The sequence below is a fragment of the Fundulus heteroclitus genome, chromosome 14 (assembly GCF_011125445.2).
Source record: "Fundulus heteroclitus isolate FHET01 chromosome 14, MU-UCD_Fhet_4.1, whole genome shotgun sequence".
NCBI lineage: Eukaryota > Metazoa > Chordata > Actinopteri > Cyprinodontiformes > Fundulidae > Fundulus > Fundulus heteroclitus.
In genome coordinates, this window is record NC_046374.1 from 20,586,917 (window position 1) to 20,609,007 (window position 22,091).

Sequence of the window (22,091 nt, forward strand, 5' to 3'; positions counted from 1 at the left end):
CTTTTTTTTTAACACCTAGATTTATTTTAATCCTTGTTAGAGTTGGTCTGGGACCAAGATAACAACTGAATTTCTTATTTGCCAGCTGTAAATTCATCTTTGAGGTGATTGAAAACTTGTTGGCTCAGTACTTTTCTGCTGATCCTGGTTTTTTGACTTGCAAGTGTGACTTTGTTTTGAAAAAGTCTCTGACTTAATATTTGACCCTGACAAAGGGTGCTGGTCAGTTCAGGCTTATTTCATTTTGAACTTTTCCAGTTGTGGTCATTTTATACCTTTTTTTAATATGAATAACATCTGTCTGGACATTGCAGTCTAGCTATATAGCAATCCCTACCCACCTTGGGGAAGTCACATACCCTTTGACAACAATCTGCTTCATTCTACTGTAAGGAAATGTGGTCATGTGATTCCAATTAATAATATCCACACACATGCATAAAAGTCATGCGTATTTTGGTCTCAAGTTGGATGATCCAAACAGGGATCCGAACCACAGTAAGTAAAATTAAAGTTTAACATAAAATCTTTAGTCATAAAACAGCAAATGTGAGAGTTTTGAGACGATCTCCAGATGTAAAACTAAATTTTAAGGGGATTAGTCAAGACATATTTTTACATAATTGCTACAGAACTTGAAGTGAGAATTGTATAAAGAGTGTGTGATTGTTGTTGTGCTTTTATTATCAGGAGCATTTCTCTAAATAAAGGCAGACTGGTCGGGATGAAATTAAAGCCAGGCCAAAATTCTAATTTTCATTGGTTAAGTTTTATGTAAAAAAATATTGTTTTAAATAAAAATATTTCCTTTAAAAGTCGGGATTTGTTGTCAACGAAATCCAGATGCCTAGAAATACATATACCCAGTTAACTGCCTTTTGAAAGAATTTATCATGTAACATGAGGGTACACATGTTCTTCAGTAAAACATGATCTTTTTCGAAAACATAATTTTCATTTTGGTTGAAATAGAGTTTTTTTTGTGAACATTGGATGTGTACATCCAAGAGGTCTGATATGTTCTGAACTTTTAATCTTTAAGCCTAGCTGGGTTTCACAATGCAGTCGCCCCATACTACTTTAAGTTTTCCTTCTAAGCAGTCAGACTTTCTTGAAATACATAAAATAGGATTTTTACGCTATATATTTTTATTTTGTTTTTAACAAAAAAATTTCTGGGGTATAGAAAATATATTCTAGAACATGTGCTGCTGTTAAACAGTTACTAGTAATGCGACCTTTGGTCAGCTCTGATCAAAGACCAGCAGGTCCATAAATAAGAAATTCAGTTTTTTGTTAATGTTTGTTAATTGCTTTCATTTTGTCGTGTGAGTTTAGTTCAAATCAGACAAAGTTTGGGAACATTAGCGAGAATAACCGAGAAATTCCTAAATGTTTCTGTGGGATTCATGTAGTTACCTATTTTTGTTCTTTCGTCATTGTCCATTCCGTTTTATTTTAACACAAAAGAGTGTAAATGTTCTTTCGCCCTTACCAAGAAAATTGAAAAGAATTGGCCTAAATCAGAATCAGCAGGTAAGACCTCAAAGAAAACTGATAATGGGATTTTCTTTTTCTATTTCTCTTTGTATTCAACCAGCATTAGTCGGCTAGCAAGTACCTACCTAACCCTAACCCAAAAAAAAAAAAAAAAATCTACTTTAAGTCAAAAAAACAACCTGTTTTCTGAAACCCAAAGTGTCTGTGATACCAATTTATACAGATGACACTCATCAGAGGAAGTGCGGGAATGCTTTGATGAGCTCCCCTCCTTTTCCGTGTGAACAAAGAATGATCAAGGTTATGTAATGACCTCCAGGGAGGGCAGTCGCAGGCTCTCGTCACCAGCCTTTTAACTTGTGACAGGCTTTATGCTTCTCATTTGTTTGCCGGCAGCGGCTTAGCAGTGGATTAGCAGGTTCCCAGCCGCAGTATTAATTAATGCAGCTTATGGTTACCTCTCAGAGGAGATGTGCACGTGTGGCTTAGGTGAAATGAGCTTCTTTCAGTTCGGACTCATTCTGCGAAACAAAGCCTGCGTACTACTCTAAATGATAGTCGGTGTTAATGAAATTAATTTCTGTTCAGATTAGCAGGATTACAGTCAAACAGATGGGAGCTACAATTTAGAAGCGATGTCATCTTCTAAGACAGTCGCAGAAGAAGAAACCGGGTTCTGTAGCGCGGTCTCTTCGTGGTTTGCTAATTTGTTTTCTCTGAGATTTGTTTTTTTTTTTTTTTTTTTTGGGGTTTTTTCACGGACCGTATCTTATTGGTCGCTGTCACGGTTCTAGTCGCGGCATTGTTGGAACAAAGGCGAGGTTTCAATCAGCCTCCATCTACCTGAAGCCGTACGAGGAGTCTCCCAAAATTGATGTTTGTCAGCAGCCCGGCCTAAAATGAGTGTATGATGGCGATATCAGCGGCCGTGTCTTTGAAAACACCATTACCTTCACGTCACGCCTCAATCACTCCCCATTGTGTGATGACTGTATACACCCCAACCCCCCCCCCCTTTCCACCCGCGCCGCCGCCACCACCCTCCAACCATCAGCCCACCCAAACAACCCCATTCCCCTCACCTCCAGCGCTGATCTCTCGCACGCGCCGTAGAAGTCTATTACAACCGGCGTGTGGAGACGCATCGAGCCGTAATGCACGGCCCTGGAGCGAAAACAGCCCCCGATAGCATATCAATTACCCATCAGCACCTTCTCGGCGTGTCCCACACTCCGGCTAAGTCAAATTAGCTGGAGGGAGAATGCAGATAATTTCCGTGCACAAATGGCGTATTGTAAACTCCGCTTTAGATGCTCCAGCAGATGAATGACAGAGAAAGATTTAGAGTTTTTTTTTTTTTGTTTTGTTTTTTTTGCCTCGCACGTTTTATTGGGGAGCCGGGGGGAGTGTTGCTGATGTCTGTGAGCACTAAACGAAGTGGTGTGTCTGTGAGGAAATCAAGTGATTTCCCAGCCTCATTTGCCCAGTGGAAGCCCAGCTGCCTGCCTGTTTATCTGCTCGCCCTTTTGATTGCCGGCCACACATCCTTATGTCACCTCTCCACGAAACCCACAGGTTAATTTGTCCCTCAGTCGTGCCGCTGCCTGCCGCTGCTTCTGGGCAATACGATCTGAGAGAGGGTACGCGCGGGGGGGGGTCGGTTTGCACGCGGTCAGACAGGCAGTGGAACGGGCACAATGACATATCGTCACACATACAGATGAGGCGATTCAGACGGTTGGCATTGCAGCAGCCGCGCGGCCCTCTAATGGCCCCGCTGAAGTGATTGATAAAAGGGAAACAGTTGTTTCACAGATGGAGCCGCGCCGCCCACCAAAGCCGGGGCTCAAGCTTTATGCGAGTTTATTTGTGTAGCACCATTCGTATGCAAGGTCATTCAGAGAGAATAGCAAAGAAACAAAGGCAAGGGAAGTGACATTTAATTTTGAAAAAAGACAAATAGTAAATGGAGATACACATAAAAACAAATATGAACAGTTAGTAAGTGATGGGGGTGAAGGAAAATGGCCCTGGGAAAGTAATTGTTTACCTTTTTTTGGGGGGAAGCCACAGCGAACGGTAATTTTGTGTGTACGACTTTAAATGAAGCGACAGTTTCTGCACATCTCAGGTAATCGGGGAGTCTTTTCCAGAGGAGGGAAGCATAGAATCTAAATGCTCTGATTCGAGGATTCCCCCCTAAAAATGTCCTGGATAAGCTTTTTGGCTCCACGTGCTTCACATCTGACCAGCAAATATGAAATGCATTTAACCAATCTATCAATCAGTGTGTCATCATCAACGGTTTTGCATAATCTAGTCATGCAGTAATGTTTTAGATGCATTACTGTTAAGACATTATGTAATTTAAAATATGCCTTTTCATAGTAGAGGAAGAGGCTCAGACAGGTTGGGATCTTAGTCGTAATTATGAAACGCTTTACTTTCACAGTAAGGCTGGGAAGTCCAAAAACCTATCCAGGAGAAATTAGTTTCTATGATTTCCAGTCGCATTTATTGGACCGTAATCGTTGTTTCAGCTCTTATTGAGTTTTTTCAAGTTCTGTTAAAGACCAAAGTGGAGCTTTTCTTAAACTTCTACACAGATATATTCTTTTTTTTTTTTTTTTTAAATGGTTAATCTTCTCTTGTTCACCACTGAGCTGTTGTCTTGAACTTGGTGAACATTTGCAGCGGCAGAAGGCTCACACTCACAAATAAAACATCTTGACTAATTTCATTTCATTAACATGGGGCAATATCTCTGCTTTCATCTTATATTGTTTTGATTTACCGACAAGTAACGACTGCAGCTGCTCGGGCTGTAATTTGCTTTTTAAAACAGAGTGATGGGCAGCAGTTAAGACTGGAGAATAAAATGTAAAGTTAACAATTTAACATTGAGCCATCCACTTAAGGGGAAATTGACTGATAAGGTCGCAGCCAGTGGATGGTCCTAAACAGAAGTCTCCTCCATCAGACAAGGGACTTGTGAAGGAAAAGCTTAGCCCAAAAGACACAAACGTTCTGCATTTATATAGAAAGAAGTCCAACTAGTCTGGCTGAATATTTTATATTATGAATTAAAACTAGCCCATAGTTTTACATCACATCAAAATTACTCTGCTTACTTTAATAATTCATTATGTGCTTTTTATCTTTTAAAATATTTAATATGTAGTAAAGTCTGGATACATGATTTCCATCATCGTTTTCCTTTTTTTATACTTGGAGCAGAAACATGCAAAAAAGTAAATTTGATACTGTATAGAAACCTTATAAATCAAGTAAGTTATTTACATCCTCCTATGCTAAGCAAATGCACTTCGAGCCCATGGTTCCTTTTTAAGCACCAGGTATAAAATGTGTAATCCTATTATTTTCTACACAACAAAAACACTTTGTTTTATTAAATATTCCCCTATTTCTTTTTTTTTTTTTTTTTTGTGAATGTATCACAATCACTTACCAAGTACTTCCTAGACCAAAAGTAAACCTTTTTGCACATTTTGCTCATCCTCTGTTTTCCACTTTCTCTAAAAAGACATTTTAATCCCCGGTTTGGATCTCCAAAGACAATAGTCTTAAAAGCCACATGCTAAAATCTGAGTCTTTTTTATTTATTTTTTTTATTTTACTTTTGTGTGTTGAAATGTTGGCTGAATAACATGAAAAGATGTATTGGCCTGTCTGCGATTGCTCAACACGCTCATTCTAACATCTTGCGGTTTCTGTCTTGTTCTGCCTTTGTGTCTCTCCAGCACCGCCAAAGTTTTTAAGAACCCCCAATGACCAAACAGGCGTGCAGGGAGGCGTTGCGTCCTTCATCTGCCAGGCCACGGGAGATCCACGGCCAAAGATCGTGTGGAACAAGAAGGGGAAGAAAGTCAGCAACCAGAGATTTGAGGTATTAGGTCTATTGTTCTGATGTAAAATGCTCGACAAAATGGGAATGTTTCAGCACCGCTCCTTTGGCTCCGCTTGCAACACAATCCATTGTGCCAGGATCTATTTGCTTGCTCCTCGCCATCCCAAGGATTGCCACCACGCATTAGTGGGCTCCTAATAACCATGCTGACCCGGCTTTTGAACATGCATGAGTTTCAACAAAAAAATTATAGTGATAAATTTGGACTTGAATAGGCTACAAATGGAAAGCAACTGAACAGATTGGAAATATATAAATAAAAACTTGTGGTGTGACCCAGATCTTTATATTAGCATAACGCCACATTTCCAGCTTCATGCAAAGTGAAAGGGGAAGCGGCACTTTCACTTGGAAAGATCCTTTTGCTTTGTGGCATCTTTATCTGAATGCATATCCCACCCTCTTTATTTTGGTTGAAGGTTTGATTTCTGGCCAGCTTTAATCCGCATCTGAGCTCAGTACCATCACAACATCATTGCGGAGCACTGATAAGATTTCTATTAATTTCAGTCGTCAGAATTTCTCCTTGCTCTACATTTGCCATATTCCTTTAGCTCCTTAAGCACTAATGGAGCTCAGAAACCCCTTCCCACCTCTTTTTTCGCGTTTCCACAGAAATCCAATCTTATCAGAGTTCATCGCGTTTGCATCGCACGTCGAGCTGAATGCTAACATGTTAGTTTCCATTCATCCACCCATTGCCCCGCGGGGGCTCGCTGGCTGCTACAATCCTGCACCCATTCAATCATGCGCTGCCACCTCATCTTCTAACAAAAACCCATTTCCTTCTGGAAGGCCCACAACTTCCTTTCTAATTTGCTCTTTGGCCCTAACCCAGAAAGGAGGCTGTTTTTACCATCACCTGCTGACACCTGGGGTGCCAACACTGCTTTAGCTTGGCCAGTCAAATGTTACAGAGTTTTGTTAACTTAACATGCTCAGATATGCTGTGTACCTAAAATGTTTGTAGGCCTTTGTGCGTGTGTGTGTGTGTGTGTGTGTGTGTGTGCGCGAGCGTGCCTGGGTGTGGGTGAGAAAGTGGTCTCAGGCCTATCTTTTACTTGAATCTACCTCTATGCTTAAAAGAGATTGAGTTATGACAGATCTTTCTTAAATCAGTGAGTATACAACACGTAGCATGCAACGATAGCTGAATAAGCTATAAAAAAAAAACACCTGTTTGTGAAGCATTTTATGTGTCGTTCGTCCAGAAAAAGTTGGTCCTGTCTCTCGTACCACTACCTCACCCCATGGTACAAATTGTCCGTAACCGAGTACCGAGCCACCGTTAACTGTTTGTGCTTGTTTTCTGTCCCATTGACACGATCCAGTGTGATGCATTTGCCCTTCAGGAAACTGAATGTTAGCTTTAAGAGTGGGACACATTCAGGCTTGAAATTCACTCTGCAACCAGATATCTCTGCAAAATACAAGTGTCCTGCCCCATTCTTAAAGTTAGTCCGCCACATCAGGCATTTTACAAGTTATTGCGCTAGGCTACATTTAGCAAATGTAAAAAATATAGCCATTGATCTGGATTAGGCATGGGCCGGTTACCTCCATCAATATACGTATATATATGCCAGAAAAAACACAGAAGTGCCCAGAGGTTTTGTCATGCTCTTTAAAGTAGCACAATGTTGCCCCCTCCCCCACCTGTTCCTAAGCACTCCTGCCCAGTTAGCTGAATAAAAATGAAAACATATGTCCGTGATTACAAAAGGACACATTAAAGGTTTGGAAGTAGTTCTGAAAGTGCCAAGAATAATCAGCGTTTTCTGTGGTTGTTGGGAGTAGCACTGTTCTGGCCCTAACCCCCCAGACGCTGCATACTGCTGGCTAGCTAGCTACAAGATTCACATTGTGCTTGCTTTTCAGAAAGAAAAGGCACATGTGTCCGTTATGAAACGGTTCCGAAGTTGGAGAAGTGATGAGATGTCTCTCTGATTAGTGCAGCACTGCAACATATCCAAATATGCTTTATGCACTACTGTTGAGTGAGCTAAAAGAAGGTTCAAATCCTTCTTACCTTTAAAGAAGGAGAAATCTGACGTTTTGAAATGGTTTTAAACATTTTCTATGTTTTCAAGTAACGTTATGCTGCCCCAACCCATATGTTTAGCTAGCTAAGTGAATGCTAAAACACGTTTTCCTTCTTTGCATAAAAGATACATTTGGCTGTTTGGATATTTCTCTGATTGCTAAAAACGCAATAGTCACATTGTGGAAACCAAACCTGGTGTCACACTTAATAATTTAAGGTGATTTAAGAACTAGTGTTAGCAAGCTATTAACATAATTTTCCCAAAGCTAAGCTCAGATCAGTTTAGCTCATGATACGCTATAAAAAGCAAAACAGAGACCATACGTTATTCTGTGCAATAACTACTTGAAAACCAAGACTGAATTTAATGACGCATTATGCAAAATTTGTGTGTTACAAATAATATTATTTTACCTGTTATCCGTTGTAGTAATAGTTGTTGCTGTCTTTAAACGTGCTGTATATTTTTAAAAAATGTTTTATGTAATCAATATGAAACTATAGTATTTTTATTCAAATGGATCATGCCATGAGGCTCTCAAGGCGGCCCATGCCTATTCTGGACACAAAAATTAGAGTTATTTAAGTCTGATTGACTACACAGCTTTACAGAGAATCTTATATGTTCTACATGTACATTAAACGCCTAGAAATATACAAAATAATACTTTACAGTAAAGTAGGCAATCAGCTGTTTTTGCATAGGAAGCACATTTTGTCAGGTACCATCAGTGTTGTTGCCTCGTCTCCAAATGTATGTTTCAGTTGTTTTTCATTCTTGTTTTCTCTGGAAGGTCCCGCACCCATTGTGAACAAAAAAATCTCCTTTAACATATCCTGTCTCTCGCACCTGCAGGTGATAGAGTTCGACGACGGCTCTGGTTCCGTGCTGAGAATTCAGCCGTTGCGCACGCCCCGAGACGAAGCCATTTACGAGTGCGTTGCCTCCAACAGTGTTGGAGAGACGAGCGCTACGACCAGGCTGACTGTTTTACGTGGTAGGTCTTTTCTCGACAGCCCCCAATGAAGAAATTAAAAAATAAAAAGAATAAAGAAGTCAAACGCACATACACCAACCATACACACTTCTCTCTATCGATAACAGGTAAGTTTGTTTAGTTTTCTTTCGTGAAGGTATTTCTGGTGCAACACTTATTTTACGTCGTAACCGTGAACTCAGTCACAGAGAAAAATGCTAGATGAGTTTTGTAATTGTAGATTCATTTCAGTCTTTCAAAAATGCAAAACATCAGGTGCAGCTGCTCCGATTCTTAAGTACAACTACACAATTTGTACTCTTACATTAAGTCAAATTGGTGCAAAATAAATTGTTTTCACATACCCATGTATGAAAAATAATAACTTGTTTACATTAAATCTTCTCTAAGACAGAAATCTCCTGTTACACCTTCAAAGATCATTCAGTGCAGTTGCACAGATTCTGTTCTTAAAGTCACAAAACATAAAACTCCTATTCTTATATTCTTGCTCCACTTGGACCAAGTAATTAGGAACATAAAAAACTGCCGGTCCTTCCTACTTAAATCACCAAAGTGTTCCACTAACTCCTTAAGGCAGAAGAATATATTTTCTTTAATGTCTGATTAAAGTGGCGAGGCCTCTTGGCACCAGCACGAATAGGATGATCGTTAGCATAATTTTAACCGACTTGTATGATAAATCTCATGTTGTCCCAGTGATAAATACAACTGGCAAAAACTTCTTGGCAAAATATTTATTTGTTGCTGTCAGGGAACGTGAAGGATTCAATTACCACAAAGGTATCAAGTATTACTTATCAAGGTGTGTAGGACATGAGAGATGTTCTGTAACTTTTATTCCTCCACTTACCTGTTGACAATCACCTTAAAATAAAAGCAAGTCACTACTACTGTTTAGATTTTTTGTATTTTAAATTATCGGTTGTTATAAATGATTGTTAGAGCCACAAGCAGCACTTTCTTTCGAAACCATTAGAAGGCCTTTCAGAATGTGATGATAGTAATTACTGAATAGATTAAAAATGTATGACTTATTTTAATTTGAAGTTTTTATCTAAAAATTATTCATTAGATATTTGCAGCATTCTTAAATCAGTTTGCAAACTATTAGAATCAAATACGGATATCATACTTTATATGGTCAAATGAATAAGAAATATAGGTTCATAGATAATTTTGCTCCATGTATCAGCGTGACAAGTAATCTATTCCATTTACTAACAAACTGGAAACTGGGAAGTCAGAGCGGCGTCACTTCCTAGTTGATAACGTTCCAGTTTCCCGCTAGTCTGAAAGTGGGAAAAACACGGACGCTCACGGCAAAGCCTTTGTAAAATGTACAAATAAAACCAATATGAGTCACAGAAGGCTTTTTTTAAGTCACCATTTATGCTGCGCTTTTCTACGAAATATGAAACATTAAACAACAGGAGGTGATTCTTTATTACTCTTAGGGCCACTATTGTTAACAACACTAAGCAACAATAACGATGACTATAGCAATGGTCCACATGCTATTTTATGCAGATAAAGCAAAATGGCTCAAATCAGGAGAGCAAGAAAAAGGAAGGTGGGACTTTTAAAGCAGGATTTGTGACTCAAGTCAACAGATTCGAGCAGTCGCATTCACTGACTTGTGGTTGTGCTGCAGGGAAAAAACGTGTCTTTGGCATAATGTTGATTATGCATGGGTGGTTGTGTTTGTTATGCACCCCATTTGCCAGAATAAGTCAATCAGAACAGTTAGTGCAAGAGTTTGATATTTTGTGACTTGCAGAACAGAATCTGTGTACCTGCTGTGAATCAGTGAAGGTGTAACAGCAGCTCTGTGTCTGTGACAGAAACATAAACTTTGTGTTTTATACAAACGTTGAAGTCTTTTGCACCCTTTGGATCATTTGCAGCAAACCTCTTGATGTAAGAGATTTCCAATGTGTGAATCACAAAATGCTATTTGTCTACTTGTAGCTCTGAAGAATCTGGAGAGCCCTACATGTTGATTTGTATTTGTGAAATACAGAAAAATAATACACAAGTCATGTAGCATTTTTCTCCGCAACTTCAACTTCACCGCGACAATGTGCAAATAGTTTTGCACCAGAAATACCTTCATACTCTTTTCTTCGTTGCCCGCTGTTAATGTGTGCAAATATATCCTTCCCTTTCAATCTGGTTTCACTCACACTGTGGATCTTAACTTGATGAGATTTAGTCCATTAGCCATGTAGCCTAGTAAGTTTTTTGTTTCTAAGTGACTTAAGTCATTTCCATACCGATTCCTGACACGACAATTAAGATGCCAGTTAAATTATGCAAATAGCCATCCTTTTTTTTTTTTCGAGCCGGTGGTGGTTTAATGAAAAAAGCTCAGCAATGATTTTGAAATCAGTCATTCTTCATATCCGCGTTTCAGTTTTGATATTCATTTGACCGTCTACATAAAGAAAAAGAAAAAGGCTGTCTGTACTTGTGCGATTAACAGGCGCGCTGTTTGTTGTTCCCAGCAGTGGTAGGTTAATTCAGGCTTTATCTTCCAGCGATCAGTCGCTGTTAAAACGCACGCTTTGCAAACCTGGGCAGGAAAGGTCAGGGCAAGAGTTGGATGGCAAATATCAAGCTGGTTGATGGTGTCTCCCTTTATAATTGCGCTCCAGGTAAAATGCAATCTTGATTACACACAACATTCATTTCAAAGGCAAATTTGTGGTGGCCCCGGGCTCAAAAGGCAGGGTAATATCTCCCTGAGACATGGTTTGTTTGGTTGTGAATAGAGAAAATAGCTTTGGAGTAATAATAAAAAAAGAGGTCTTGGGCTGTTTGAATGAGATGAGCTCTATTATGTTCTGCAATTACACAACATGGAAAATGACTTGCTATTGAAAGAGGTGCTTTCAATACACACACACAACACACGCACACACACACACGTATGTACAGTATATATATATATATATATATATATATATATATAATATAAAGCTGGCTCTGCGACTCTCTGAAACCCCACCACCACTATGAATCCCCCTCCTTTACTTCTTATCTCACCAGTGAGCCACCAAAAGGCCCTTTGCAATGTCTCCAGGGGCCGATTGAAAGAGAAAGGTGGGCACGTTCACATGCGGCTCTCTCCTGTTTTCTCGGGGAGCACACGCTGTGTGTGCAGGTGTGCTCACAATGCAATACTACGCACAATTCTCTTTTTCCCCTTTCAGTCTCCCTCTGTCTCTATCTCTGTATTTCCCCTACACACACACACACACACACACACACACATACACGCACACACACACACGCCTGCAGCAGATAGCTGAGGGACGGATAGAAGCTGCTTTTCCCAGCTTCACGGCCTAGCATTAGCATGTTTATTACTATTTCCATTTTGCTCTTCTGCTCTCTCTCCTTTTCCATCAATGTATTGAGAGTGAGTAGAGACCTATTGCCGACCAAAAAAAAAAAAAAAATAGTAAAACAGGAGAAAGCTTTTTTTTCCCTCCCCCTCTCTTCTGCTTTTGTGCAAATACAAAGCTGTGCCCCATCACATTACCTCCCACATATACAACATCCCAGCCTTGTGAATGATTCAAATAATAATTTATTATATATATATATATATATATATATATATATATATATATATATATATATATATATATATATATATAATGTGCTCTAATTTTAATTACATGCATCAACGTTTGCAAAAATGTAGTCTGAACAAAGTGTCAGGAATGATGGGATGCATTTAAACAGAAAAAAAAAAACATCCAGCTAATACATAAAGTCACTGAGTAATACAGTAGAGAATTGGTAGCAATGACATAACAGTAGTCACAGCTTGACTGGAAATTAACAGAAACGGAATGCTTTTTTTCACATTATTAACTTTGGTTATACCCACATCAGTGTGGGAAGTGGTGACTGAAGGACATAGCAACCCACCTTAACAGGAGCTTTACACATAAAAGAAAATTGCTGTAGAATAATGTTATAATGGGGTCCATTTGTGTTCCGTTCACCTGAGATAATACTTTATAGAACTGGCTTTGGCTGCAATTACAGCTGTAAGTGTTTCGAGCTACATCTTGTACATCTAAAGACTGAAATCATTGCTCGTTCTTCGAAATAGCTCAGGCTGCAGTCAGATTAGATGGAGTGCATCTGGGAAAACCTATTTTCAAGTCAACAGATTCTTAGTACTGGGCTCTGGCTGGGCCATTTTAAAACGTGAGAATGTAAACCGCTCGGTCGTAGCTCCTGAGTGTGTGTTAAAAGTTGGTTTCTTGCTGAAAGGCGAACCTCTGCCCCAGACTCAAGTCTTTAGCAGCCTCTCGCATGTTTGTTTTCTGTATTCCATCTTCCAATCAACTCTGACCATCTTCCCTATGTCTGCTGAAGAAAAAGCGCCGCCACAGCAAGCTGGTGCTTCCTGGATGATGAGCGGTGTTAGTTTTCTGCAACAAACGGCGTTGATCATGCGAAAAGTCCAACTCTAAAGACTACACATGCAATATAATTTTATCAAGCACGCAAGTAATCCTGTCTCTGCAGAAACACGTGTCCTCTTCTGTTGAGTACTGTAGTTTTAGTAAGAGGAAAACTTGCCCACAGAAAAACCTGGAAAAGTTGTTTACCATGTGTTTAAGCAGCAAAAAGTGTAAAATGAAACCTCAATGCTGACCAAGGTCAAAGCTGAGCGTAAGGTAAGACAGTCTAGCGAAGGCGCGCTGTTCATACTGTAAGAATAGATAAGATTGCAGAAATAACTCAAGAAAGGTTTATCCATTATTTACAATGCCAAAAAGCGTAGTCTGTCTAAAAATACTCCTCGCGTTGGTTATATAGACCCCTTCTCAGATGTGAAAGTGTAATATTTTGCTTTTCTCCAGTTTTGGCTGTTTTCGTGAAAGAAAGGAAAGTTCTAAGGAAGCGTCTTTTGGAGTATTGAAGAAATAAACAAGTCAAGCAAATAAAGATAAGTGCTATTACACCCAGCCTAATACATATAAAGTGACTGTTCACTTAGTTCATTTAGGCTTCAATGGTCTGTGGAAACAACTGCAAAGCATCTGCTGTGGGTAGCTCGTCGGGGGGTGGGGGTCGGTGCCTGATTCTACAAAGGAAAACCACATTTGTCGCAATTGCCACGTTGTGAAGAGAAGGGGGGGGGGGGGACTGGAGGTGACAAAATTCAAAGCACAGGGGGGATATTAGTATTCGGATGGGTCTCCAACTTGATGGGAACTGCCATTAGTAATGAACTTCCAGGCTCGGAGAGGTGATTTGCATGAAAGGCGAACCCTGAAACGTAATGATGTTCTGAGTCAAATCTGCCAGGCCACGCTATGAGATACAGGTTGGCTTATTCCGCTTTTTTTTTTTTTTTTTTCCTTTTTATTCAGCTCTCGGTTTTGATTAACTGTGAGATGGCCAGACTCCCATATGACTTGAGTCTTTAAATGTAACTTGTCTAGATTTGCCGGGTAATTCCACATGGCATTAAAAAAATGGTTGAAAATAAAGATATGGCACATTATAAATGTCATTGCTGCAATACATTTCAAATTAGTTTTTTTTTTCTTTTTTTTCGGATGTCGTTTATAAGTGAGGATCTGGGGAAAAAAAACAAAACAACTATATTTGCATACACATGAGTATCCCTGCTGAGCTTGTAACAATAGTATCAGCGTAAAGTATTAGCACAGCTGGAAATCTATTAACTATCCGGGAAGAAACAAACTTCAGGAAACTGTGGTCACGACACTTTTCTGGGTTCCAGCCTCTCTGCTAATAGTTCCAGCAGAATGATGTGTGCATTTGAGCGCTGCAGTTCATGATTCAGGCATGATTAAGGATTTATACTGCATCTTCATAGTCCCATTATGCTGTCAACAGCCATTTCCTGTTGCCCCGCACACAAGCCAGCGAACTTATGCAGCTGTGCACAACTTGACAGTGGGAGCGGAAAATGGGAAGCCGCTCTCCTGTGACGGGAAAACAGAAAGCATCATTTCCATTTGTATGGAATGATGCGACGGCGCGGTCAGAGCTCTGTAGTTACGACGGCTGCTTCCGCTCTCGGTGAAAAGGCTGCTACATGATCAGTGATTATTTAGATGCAATATATGCTCCCCTCCTCCTTTCGCCATTGTTGGGGAAAGAACTCTCAGTAAAATGCATTTCACATATGTACACACAACTGATATCTACGAGTTGTTGATAAGAACGCATTTATTGTAAGGAAAGGAAAAGTGCATCCGTACTGCGTTAAAGAGTTTTCTTATCACAACAATGATCTGGTCTTTTTTTTTTTCACTTCTTACCTCACATCTAAATGTTAAAAAACACAAACGAAGCAGCACTGCCATTATTCATCGAGCAAAAATGAAGCTAAGCTTTCTAAACACCAAGATCAAACGGCTTGCAGAAACCACTTATTGCAGGAAACGCTAGAATTGGTCATTTTCTGTATGACTTTATCGGTCTCTCTCGTTAAGGTTTGCAGACCTTTCAGCTATGGTCCAACTGCGGGGTGGAATCATGGCTGAATTAATGGATGTAAGGTTCTCAGTTCTTGTGTCCAGAAATCGAGCCCAAATCTGCTCAGTTGGTATCAGGTTTTTGTGCAATTTTGTCTCCTTAGTCCTCATGACAGTTGAGACAGTTGCAATTCATTAAGATGCAACTTTTATAACTTCAGTTGTGCCGCCATACCCGTTTTATAGAGAATTAGATTCCTCAGGGCAACTGTCTCAATCAAGACATACTAGTTCAGTCTTTATGTGATTTCACTGCTGAGAACCGACCTGTAGAGTCTGAGCTGTAACCTCTGGGGGGGTTTATTGCTTTTTAGGTAATTTCTTTTCTGTTCTCTTTCGGAACAATTTGGGGCTTCTTTAATTGTTTTCCATTTGTGAATAATCACCCTGGCAGTAGAACGAAGGACTTCAGATTGCTTGGAAGTGCCGTTATAACCCTTCCATGATTGATAGGCAGCAACTATCGCTCTTCTAAAGGCCTTCCTATTTTAGTTCCTTCTTGGCTTTGCGCTAACTCTCATCTGTATGCTCCAGAACTTGAAAACTGCCAAAAGCCCTGCTTTCATAGAGGTGTTCACCTTTGCTCATGGTCAATTAATACAGTGCATTTAATCAGCAAATCCCATTGAAGAAACAAGGATGTAGTTATTCAACGTTTTATTTAAAAAAAATTTTTTACCTTAATGCTTGTTTAAGAAATACTAATATGGTGGATGTAATTGTAGATCAAGTTTATGTCCCGATGCTGAAAACTCTAGCATTAAAATAGGGACTACTTTGTGTTATTATGAGGTTAAATTGTGCATAATGTGTAAAGTCTGAGATAAAGCTCTCAGGCCCAGCAAATAAAAATAAAAAGTCAGGAGTTAGCAATAATAATGATGATATTAGGCACTTTATTTGTCTCCTTGGAGCCTTTGCAACTCTGCTAACAAGTACAGAGTGCAAGATGAAGAAAAACTTGTTCACAAGCTCAAACAGCTTAGGAAGACAAATGCTGTGTCAGCTGTCTCGGACTGTCGGAGCAAATGTAGCGCCCGGATAGAAGCGACTGACCATTGTTAAATTACTGTGTTCATGATCAGTGGCTCGCACAAAAGGAGACGAGTTAGCCAGCAGCTACTGTACAGTTCTCTAGTTTAGAGGCAGAAGCTCAGTAAATGGCAAGACCTTTGCCGCCGTGCGGAACATTCAATTTTGTCAGAAGCTTTCCCTCTGAAAATAAGATCAATGCAAAAAAAAAAAAAAAGAGAAAACTTTTTTTTAACTTTCTCAAACCTATTTTCCGATGGTTAAAGCTCATTTATCCTGCAGAATCTTGAACCAACTAATGAGGACAGAGGGGTACTAGTGCTTTAATGCTTTGCATGTGAATGAGGTCTTCTTTAAGAGTCTGTGCACCTTAGCATGCCGAGAAACAGTGATTGAGTGAGAACGTCTCACCAAAGGACAGTCTATTATCATCATGTCCATTAAATGTTTCATAAAATATAAAGCAATTTAAAAGATTAAGTTAACTGTCCTCTCAGAAATTGATCTTTTTCTTCAAGACTAAAAAAGTGTCCACCACCAAACCTTTGTGTTTAATCACAAAAAGCAAATCAGTATCTGAATGGTATGCAGCATGATTTAAAACCCCAACCGCTGGCAGCAAGATGGATGCTAGCGTTAGCAGTCTGCATAGTGTTTGAGAAAACATCTGCTGGAACCTGTTAGGCATTTTAACTTCACTCTGACCGTGATAGATAATGCTGCGCCTGCCGTGGCTCTGTGCTCGCTTTAATAAAAGTGAAAGGCATCCAAAAATAATAAATATTGATTCTGACAAATGAGGTATGTGTTCTCTCATGCTTGGTGCCGATAGATTGCCCCTGTCTGAGCTGCAGAAAAAGAAATGAGGGATTTCATGGCGAAAATAATTTTTGTCCTCTTTTTTAGAGCAGATTTAGTGTAACAAAGTATAAAGATTTGATACTTCATTATAATTGTGAAGGCTATAATCACATCCACAACATACTTCTACGTCTTTGTTCAGTAGTAGTTATAAAATACATTATACGGTTTCCAAATATACAGACTAGAGCTAATGTCCGCCATCAGAAATGCTCACAAAATCCCCTTGAAGGTTTATAGCCCTATTAAATGGAAATCATGTCCAGATGTCACTCCCTCACATATGGTCAAGAGGTGCCCTTGTCCGTTTCCTGACATGCTCAGACAAGCATCTTCATCAACCCTGATCGCTAATAAAAGTATAAAACTACCCAGCTCGCGTAGTCGAAGTTAAACTCTACTTGTATGAAAGATTAAATTTTAACCCATAAAATAGACACAGAGGAGGACAACTTCTGTAAAAGAAAGTAGCTATGGATGAATTTGGTGTCAATATACGATGCTTCTCAATGCTTTTGAAAAAGTTTGTCTTTGTAGGAATACAACAACCAGCTCCTATGTGTGTAACTTCAAGAAGCACACTTTGTGGCTTGAATTTACAGGGACTGTAAATTGAAAAGGGAAGGTTGGAACATGACTAACAATCTGGTCTGATGCAGGAAAACTACCCCCTCGAAATATTATCTTTATTTTTCATAATATTTCTGAAAAATATAGCCACTTATCATAAGAAGTCCTGACAAGCTAAGGTCTTCTAACAAACGTATAGAGGCTAAGCCCACACTTAGTGTTGAATCCTTTTTTTTTCTTATTCAACACCACTTAAGCAGTTTTTGTCGTCATCTTGTTTTAAAATAACGTCCAATTTTTTTTTTTAAATGTGATCACATTGAAAGGCCTGTTGCTTAACAGTGTGGTCAAATATCCACAGTTTGTAATCTAAAGATTGTCCAGTAACAAGAAGTAAAGGCTAAATCTTTAAAGCAAATACTACATCCAAAGTTTTCTAATTATAGCTCCTACCTCCTGTTCCCTGAGCTTTCATGAGGTCAACAGCAAAAACTGTATTGTACGAAGGAAAGGAGCTTTGGGCTGCTTTGTCGATTTCAGGCAGCTTTTAACGTAAATTACTTGGATAACGTGAGTCAAATCCGGGCCTACAGCCTTCCAAAAAAGAACTACAAAGTGTGCGCTCCCTTCTCTCCTGACATTTTTGTTGATTTCCATGCGTTGGGCTGTGCTTGTAGGTTATGGCACGCAATTTCTTATAGCTCCTTAGCGCCGGTATGGGACCTCATGAGGTTCCTATGCTAAAGGAGCTATGAGAGGAAGCCAACAGGCTTCTTTTCCTACCTCCTTCTTTAGTAACTGCACTATTTTGACAGCACTAATTTTGGCGAACGCTGACGCACTTCGCCCTTTGGCTGAAGAGTCCTTACCATTGAGAAATTTCCGGATGCAGCCTATGTCTAACACTTGAGTCAAAATGGCTACCATGCTTCTTTTTTTACTTTTATAATTTACTCTCCTGCCCAATATGGGTATGGCACAAATAATGTAAATAGCTCCTACAGAATTTTCAACGTCAGAATCCAACTCTAAAAGAGACAATGACGTTGCCATTAAATCTATCTCTAGATAAAAAGCGTATCATTTCCGCTAACTATTTTAGCTTTCCGTGTTACCATTCCAATGCCTGCTACATCCTTGTGAAGTATTTATGCATCACAGCCATGGTATTTTGCATTCATTTTGATCACCGTCTTTGTTTACCTTTATGATTTACTCTCTGAGTTTTACAAAGTAACACCTACAGGTCCAATTTAGTACAAGAAATCAAAATGGCTTCCACAGCCTAGAAGGACCACAAGGTCATAAAATCAGGGGTGTGTGTGTGAGTGAGTGTGTGTGTGTGTGTGAGTCGAAGCCAGGTAGTCAAGGGGTTGCTAATATTGGCGGCTTTGATCTTAGCGCTACTCTAAAGTAATTTTCTACTAGATTAACTGGATACTGCAGGGTCATTCTTAATGCATCTAATGATCTTGAGAAACTTCCCAGGTTATCTAAGGGTGCTTGCTAATTAGAACCAAACAACTTTGATGGAAGGTGATGCAGTAGAAGGGGTGTGATTAGCTCCCCGTGCATCATGATACTGATTGTTGACTAATTAAAGGAAAAGCAAGACATTGTTACATATTCTTCTTGTGCATTACATCACCCATAAAATCTCAGAATTTGTGCCACTGCAGCTATTTCCATACTCAGAAAACATCAGCCGCGGTCTGTTGAGATACCCATCATCTCCCAAAGTCACTTTTGTAAGAGTGTCTGCGGGCTAAAGTTGAAAAGCCTGACATAACCCTATTTTCCATTAGGGCTCTTGGAGAGCCAAAAGGTCCTCTCTGCAGGATGTTAGCAAGCATGAATAATCTCTATACTTTGCTTGTTCTGTAGCAAGCTTTTAGCTAGATAAATTATTGAAATTCTAGGTGCTATGTTCTCTCTTTCCCAGAGAGAAGTCAACTCCTGTGAAGCCGGTTCCCTCAGACGTTTATGCCGCGCATCTCTTAGAATATTTTTGTTAGTCTGATGCCTTACTTTGTTCAAATGGAGCAATCCCGAGCAATGAATCGCAAAAGATATACGGCACTGTCAAGCAAGCCCTGCATGTGATTAAACCTCAAAGGAATTTATGTGGAGACATTTTAACAGATGATTAGATGACATTTCATGAGGTGATACACACAAAGGAGGGATAAATACCTGCATACTTTTCTTTTGCATTTTAATGGGGAATAACATTTGACTGTTCATACTGTGATATTGAGATAACATACCTCTGATACAACGAAAAAAACAATTTGTTAATTATGTGAATGCATTTTAGAATCCTGTAAAATCTGCAAGACTTCAAATGCTTCAGTTTGCTAAGTTTCATAATAAACTATTCATATATTTACAGGCCTTACCAGCCTAAGACAATAACCTTCAAACATGACAATCAAACAGACTATTCTGAGACACTATTTACCTTAAAGATCAAGAGTGTCTGTGAAAATAGGAGTTGTCTCTAAGGAGTTGATAGCTCATGTTTTTTTAAACATTGTCCTCTTTATTTGTGAAGGTTTAATACACCGAGAGGATGTTATAAAGTGTAATGGACTGTTAGGGAACATGGTAGAGTAAAAATGGAAAGAGCGTTATTAAGTTGTACTATATGGAACCGAGGAGACCACGCACAAACTGTTTCATTGCAGCATTGTATTTTTTTTCAAATAACCTAAACAATCATTAAATAGTGAACAGCTTCTTCAAGTATTACAGATAAAAACAAAACTGGAACTGTTATTAAAGGGGGTAATCCGTTAAAGGGGGTAGGCGTTGATCACTCTTGGTGGTCTTCTCACCTCAAGCTCTAACTTTCTGTCACCTGGGCTTAGACATTTCCCATTGCCTAACCAACAATGTTGTTCTACTGTTGATGCTTCCTAGTGTTCAACCATTTTTATTTTTTTTACATGATAAGAAATTGCAGTTTCAAGCTGATAGGAGTCATGAATGAAGAGCTCGGTCATGAAAGTGAGTTCTATCTATATAATTGCTATGAGCATCACAGTGTCTGTGTGCAGAGAATTGCTTTGAGGCAATAATTGGTATATTGTATTTTAAGTACCATGCTTGCAAACTTACATCACAGCTTTTATTTTGTCCTCTTGAGCAGACTTTCACAAAGAGAGCAGGGGGCATTGTGATGAATAAGAAAGAGACGATTCAGGGACATATGTGTGAGTTATAATTGATGTCACATTTTCAACGTTCAGCTAAAGTATCACAATCACAATGTATTCCTGTTATTGTGCAGACCTAGAGAGAATTGGACCCCCCCCCCCACCCAAAAAAAAAAACAATGAAAATATAAAAAATCACTAAAAATACACATTTTACCCAAATGTTCTCAAAATATTTTGAGATGGAGAATTTAATACATAGAGTTCATGAAAAATTGTTAAGTTGAAATAGATTTGAGTCCAATAAAATGGGAATCTTATCTTGACTTAATATTGTATATCTGGTTGAGCTGATGTGTATTCTGTAAAGCAAGAAGCGTGGGAATGGGGGGTTAATATACGCGCAAGTAGAGTTTTGTGCCTGGCTGCCTGCCTGCCTTGCTGCTTGCCCAGTCAGGCCTGTGGAGAAAGTTCCCCCCTCTCCGCCCTTCCTGCTTCATCTCAACTATTCATCTCCCTTTTTATCCATCCATTCTGGCACCAACCCCAAAGGGGCATCCAACACTAACGCTCCCTCTCTGCTTTCATTCTCTTCCTTCCAGTCCCTTCACTTGTGTTGTAAATGGAGAAATATCACAGCTAATCCGTCATGTTTATGAATGACACAGGCCCTGCGGAGAGTTGGAGTGTCTTGCCAGAAGTGGCGTATATCTCTGTTGCATGCCCTCCGCTTGGCTGATCCAATCTTGCCCTATCAGCGATGGCCGTGATGAATGTCTTTGGAGGATGGCAGGTTGGATGAACACTTGGATGGGTCATTTAATGGTTTTCAAATTCAAAGACCAAAAAAAAAAAACAAAAAAAAAACTTTAGAATAAAAAACCTGCTAAAGTGTAGGGGCCGCACAATATATTGAATCAAAGTAATCGTGGTACCAACGTGTAAGACGTCCCAATCACAAAAGAGTTTTTGCCATAGCTGATGGGACTATGAGTTATACTCCTCTTACCATTATATACTAGCACATTGTATATTATTTATTGTTGTTTTATGTTATACAATTATTCTCAAAGCTTCTCTTGAATGATCTTTTTTTTAGTTTTCTTTATGCTAATTTTGAAATCAAATAAGCTTTTAAAGTTTATATAATTGATTAGTTGCAGCTTTAAATAGAGATTATTACTCTCTAAAACCAATGTCTTTAAACATAGAAACATTGCAGGCGAAACAATGAATTTGAAAACAAACCCATACAGGAGAGGGTTTATCTAGAATTCTTCTTCTTTCTGCTTTTTCCTTTCAGGGTTTGCCACAGCGAGTCATCTGTCTTTATCTATTGCTCTCTTCTTCTCTCATACCAACTACTTTCATGTCCTCTTTAACTTCATCCAAAAACATCCTCTTTGGTCCTCATCTAGGCATCCTGCCTGGTAGTTCCAGGCTCAGCATTATTCTACCAAT

General features: G+C 39.3%; 1 protein-coding gene across 10 annotated transcripts in view; it reads left to right on the forward strand.

The window, feature by feature from the left end:
- Positions 1-5,261: 5,261 nt before the first annotated feature.
- The window catches only part of LOC105927914 (protein tyrosine phosphatase receptor type D), a 121,546-nt gene continuing 104,716 nt past the window's right edge, over positions 5,262-22,091 (forward strand). For 8 of the 10 annotated variants that reach the window (XM_036146516.1, XM_036146515.1, XM_021317715.2 and 5 more), the window contains exon 1: positions 8,361-8,470. The gene's annotated coding sequence lies outside the window, so the exon portion shown is untranslated. Of the gene's footprint in view, positions 5,411-8,328; positions 8,471-22,091 lie in introns of those variants that run through there. The other 2 variants (XM_021317699.2, XM_012864913.3) reach the window with 2 other exon arrangements.